Source organism: Tupaia chinensis, unplaced genomic scaffold (genome assembly GCF_000334495.1).
Source record: "Tupaia chinensis unplaced genomic scaffold, TupChi_1.0 Scaffold000037_19, whole genome shotgun sequence".
NCBI lineage: Eukaryota > Metazoa > Chordata > Mammalia > Scandentia > Tupaiidae > Tupaia > Tupaia belangeri.
In genome coordinates, this window is record NW_006159477.1 from 41,673 (window position 1) to 47,276 (window position 5,604).

Below are 5,604 nucleotides of genomic sequence, written 5' to 3' on the forward strand. Positions count from 1 at the left end.
AAAAAAAAAAAAAAGAAGAAGAAGAAGAAAAGTGTTTGCACATCGATGTTCATTGCAGCACTTTTCACGATTGCTAAGACATGGAACCAACCCAAATGCCCCCAGACGGCTGAGTGGATTGAAAAACTGTGGCACATATACTCTATGGAATACTATTCAGTCATTAAGAACAACAAAACCCTGGCTTTTGACAGAAAGCGGAAGAATATGGAAGATTTACTGCTGAATGAAGGAAGCCAGGCTATGAAGAAGAGACACTGTATGTCCCCACTTAATATATACCGAATGTCCGCACTCTATAACTGAAACAGATGGGCTAAAGGATGTACAAACACAAGAGGTGGATGTGAATGCCAGATGTGGTGTGTGTGGAGGAGTGGGGCCTGGGGAAGAACATTTGTCGGAGGGATATAAAGACAGCATTGTTGAGACAGGGAGGTAGTGTTGTCATATTTTGATCACCTCGACCAGGGAGAAATATTCTTATATTGAAATGATCACCTTGTAAGCTAAAAATGTGATTTAATGTATTAAAAAATGTAAATAAAAATAAAAAATTTAAAAAATAATAAAAACAAAAAATGAAAAAAAGAAAAGAAAAAGCACCAATAGACACAAGCAAATGAAATATGTTTAGTCACATTATTTAACAAAGGAATAGAAAGTAAATCAAAAGTACCAAACTATTCATATCCATCTAATTGGCAAAACCCAGAAAATTGGACAGTTCAGCTGTGGTGAGGTGGGAAAACTTCACTCAGTTGGTGAGAGGGTGAATGAGTATGGAAACCTTCTTCAGCACTCCGGCAATATCTGAAAACATGGAAGCCCTGCAGCTTCTGCAACCCAGACTTTTGCTTTTGATGATGTGCCTCAGAGCATCTCAGAGACATACACAAGGACATTCCTTGCAGTATTGCTTGTGATCGTGAAAAATAAGAAACCACTTAATGGCATTTACTAGGGGAATATACTCATAGACTATGGTATATTCAAGCATTAAATTAGTATGTAGCAGTTATGACAGCTTGAAACTATCTTGAAAAACTAATACCAATGGTCAAGGCAGTTGGAAAATAAGCTGTGATAGCATTTATGTAAATTAAAACACAAATCAGCGTAAAAAAATTTAATTAAATAAATTCTTCCAAAAAAAGGGAAAAAAATAACTTATTTGAAATAGTATTGCCATGTCAGTTAAAATACTTTTTACTTTCATTATTCCACTACCTTCTGAAATAAGTATACACTGTACAATCCCATTAGTTGGGACTGACAAGCACTGCCTCTTCAACCCTACAGCAACCACAAACTTAATCATTCTGTTCAGGGAATAATATAAACATAAATTTAGCTTCTGAATTTGTTGTAAACTTGGACTTTCATAATTTCCCATTTAAAAACTTAATTCATACATATGTTAGTAAAATTTTATAATTATACTTTTACATTTAAGCCAATCATAATTATTTTACTATAAAATGTACAGTAACGCACACAATTCTGTTTCCAATGTTGAGCTACATCTTTGTTATGTAGTTAACTATTCAATACTATAACTTTTTAACTTTTTTTCATTTTCCTACATGATTATAACACCTTCTTTATTACATGTGACATCAGAAATTTGCTACTGTGTATATAATTCTTGACTGAGTTGTTTTCATTTTCCATTCAGTGTAGCCAGATTAATTATCGTTTAATTATTACAGAATTATACTATAATTTGTTACATAAAAAGTGTTCACTTATATCCCCAACTCTGATTATATATTTTTCCCAAAATTTCCCCGGATTTTCAGCTCTAAAAAGACTGTGATTATCTAATCAATGCTAGAGACCTCAGTAGCTTAAAACATTCTGATTACTGCTTAGGTTCTGGGGCCCCCACAAGTGACTTACATACCTTGTCTTTGCAATCAAGTGGCACCACTTGTTACCCAGAATTCCATTAAATTCAAAGAACCCAGTGCAGTGGCAGAAGACTCCAACATCATTGTGGCCTAGACAAAATTGCCAATATAGAGCTATTTAAAAATACTAGAACTTTCCTCAAGAGGCTATTTGTCAAAGTCTTGGAGAAGGAAATGTTCACTGAGACTCTAGGGTAGTCGCAAAGGTCTTACATAATAAGTGATATTTTACACAATATTCTTTTCTCATGGTTGACTGAGGCATATGAGTTTACCAGAGAGAGAGAGAGAGAGAAAGCACTCTCCACTGGGGCATTGTCATGTCATATTCTCTTCTCTGTTTCTCCATCATGTTAGGATCTGAGGTATGCACCCCACTGGAGTCAGGGTTTGAACCATGCAGTGGCCATGTGGGATCCAGCCCCTGTAACCATTAGGCCACAGGATCAGCCCAACATTCCAGTATGGAATACTGAATTCCAGTATTGTATTTGAATATCTTCTTCAACACTGTGAAATTCTAAAATTTCAATTTAATTTGTGTAGTCCACTTTTGGGCCCAGGTTTCTGTAAGTAAATCAGACCTTTGACCGCTGATACCAGCCTCTTTAGCTAACATGTTGAATCTAGAATCTCTGCTTAGTGAATCAATGTAATATTTTTGTCTTAATATAATTTTTTATTCTTTCCACCTTAATCTCACATTTTAAAATTCATTCTCACACATGTTCCCCAGGTTTTTGTTGATAAAAGCTGGCAAAAGATAACAATTAAAATGCAATGATTTTGCTTTTATTCCTTAAGGATTTTGTTTCTTGGAGCCACCCTGCTTCTTCTGCTTTCCTAAGTCATATCTCCTTCTCTAACTCTGACTTTACTGCCTCTGCTGTATAAGGATCTTTGTGATTACGTTGTGTTCAGTCAGATAATCCAGATTAATCTCCCTGTTTTAAGGTCCATAAATTAATGGCATCAGCAAAATCCATCTTGCCATGTAAAATAGATATTCACAGATTTTAGAGATTAGAACAGGGACATCTTTAGGGGTAATTATTCTGACTACCACACCAAATTATTTTTTTTATTATCTTTTGACTTCATTTTTTTTCACATTTCATTGATTCACAAAAGATCTTAATTAAACTAAATACTTTTAATAGCAAGGGCAGCTGATATAGACATAACTACAAACACATGTCTGACTTTAGGCATAAAACTCAGTGAGTAGATCCTGAGAGGAGAATAGAGAAGGGATTGCACCATGGCCATCCTCCCTGGGAGGTGATATTTCTCACTTTCTGTCTCTCTGTCTCTCTCTGTCTTTCTGGCAAGTGCACACGCCCTAGAGTAAAAACCTCTCCAAAAAAAAAAAAGAAATATAAAGAAAAAGAAACTAAATCTCATACAATGTTGGTTAGATTGTAAAATGGTACAGCCATTTTGGAAAAGAGCTCAGCAGTTTCTGAACAACCGGTACGTAAACTCATTATATGACTCAGTAATTTCATAGTAATTTCATGGTTAGACATTTATAAAAAAAAAAAAAAAAAGAAGAGGAAGAAATTAAGCATTTGTCCACACAAAGCCCTGAACATAAAGCTCATCACAGAATTATTCATATTCAACCTAAACTAGAAATAATACACATGTCTATGACCTGGTGAATGGATACATAAATAAGAGGATACTCTTCAGTGATAAAAAGAAATAAATTCATGATACATGCTATATCATAGAATGCCAGAAATAATGTAAGTGGAAAAAGCCAGTCACAAAAGACTACATATTGTATGATTCATTTATATGATATATCCACAAGACATTGTGATCAACAGGACTGGAGAGAAATGTTCACATATTGAAATGCTCACATTGTAAGCTAAACAATGTGATTGTGTATAAAAAATTTTAAAATAAAATTTTTTACAAAAAGCAAATCTGTAGAGATAAGAAATAAACTGTTGCCCAGGTCTAGGAGTGGAAATGAGAATGTAAGTAGTTACAATGGCTATTTTAGTAATGATAAAATGTTCTAAAACTGTATTGTGATAATAGTTACACAACTCTATAAAATCATTAAAATCATTAAATTGCACACTTAAAATGAATGAATTTACAGTATATAAATTAAACTTCCATTAAGTTGTTAAAAAAATAACAAGTGAAATTTTCCCAATCTAATTTTGTACTACTTTTGGAGTTCTCATGATTTGTCCAAATTATCTATTCATTATTTCTCAAAACTTTAAGACTAATTAAGAGTCCAGATAAATTTCAGTAACTCAATTAACATCTAAAGTAAACCTAAATTTCTTTAATTTCAAAACAATTGTCAGAGCACAAAATCACTTATGATCGTAGTAACCTGTTCAACTTCCCTGTAACCCTTTTCTGCAAATTGTGATAATTTACCCTCGGGAAATGATGTGTACTGAAGACCTGGTTTCCATTAGAAACATTTGTGGATGATGTCCAATCCTACTATCAAGTCCTCCTAATTGACTTCCTAATGATCTGAACTATTTATCAAAAGAGACAGTGGCAACTCAAAATTAGTATTAACTTTTCTGTACGTCTCAATCCCTTGAAGCTGCTTCAGAGTGAAACCAGAGTCTGAGCAGGTACATGGCAACCTGCTCTTTAACTCCTTAGCTACTCGTTACAGAGTTTCCTCTCCTTTGTATTCCATTTTGTTCTAAATATCCTTTCATTTTTCTATCACCAGTTTCCTTTTTGCTAATGTTCTTTATTTTTTTATTTCAAATTCTTTTTTACATTCAATCACATTGTTTAACTTGCAAAGTGAGTATTCCAACATCTGTACACTTCTCCCCAGTCCAGTTGATAACTATAAAGTTATCTTCAACAGATAATACCCCAAAGTTTCATTTTTGCTAATGTCCTTTATTTAAATGAGCTTCACTCACATGTTTTTGTCTCATTTTCATAATTTCCTTCTGAGATGAAACTCATTTCAGTGAGCTCTTATATTAATAAATCGATACGTGAACTTTCTTAATTTTTCTATCCTTTTTCTCTCTGAATTAAGAATCATAGAAGTAAAAAAAGTTATAACTGAGTTCTGGCTATTTTATTCCAACTAAGCACCATCTAGCAGACCAAGTTATGTCTATTTGGACACACAAGTTATATTTAAAACACTTACAAGTACTTATTATGTGCCAGGTCATGCTCTGATGTCTTCACGTCTTTATTTATTTAATCCTCAGGACAATAGAATGAGGTAAGTACTATTGCTATCCCTATTTTACAGATGAGGAAATTGAGGGACAGAGAAATGAAACGACTCACCCAAGGACACATAGTTCATAAATCGAGGACATGGATATTCGAATCCAGGTAGTCTGGCCCCAGAATCTATATTCTTTGCCACTATATAATACCACTGTTTATGAAATTATTCATATACTTTTTCTTTTGTACTCTATTGATTTTTAAATTTCCTTAAAAGTTAGAAAATCTGTAAATACTACTTATAAAAATGTAGAAAATAAAAGTTAATATTTGTAAGGAACATAAAATTATTTTTTTATTATTCTAGTTTATTTTATACAATCATCGCTCATCACTACAGCTTATAAAATGAATTGCCCAACATGAATATACTTTACATGAAATCATTTAAACATTTCACAATCTAGAGACATTGTGGTATAGTCTAAATATCTTC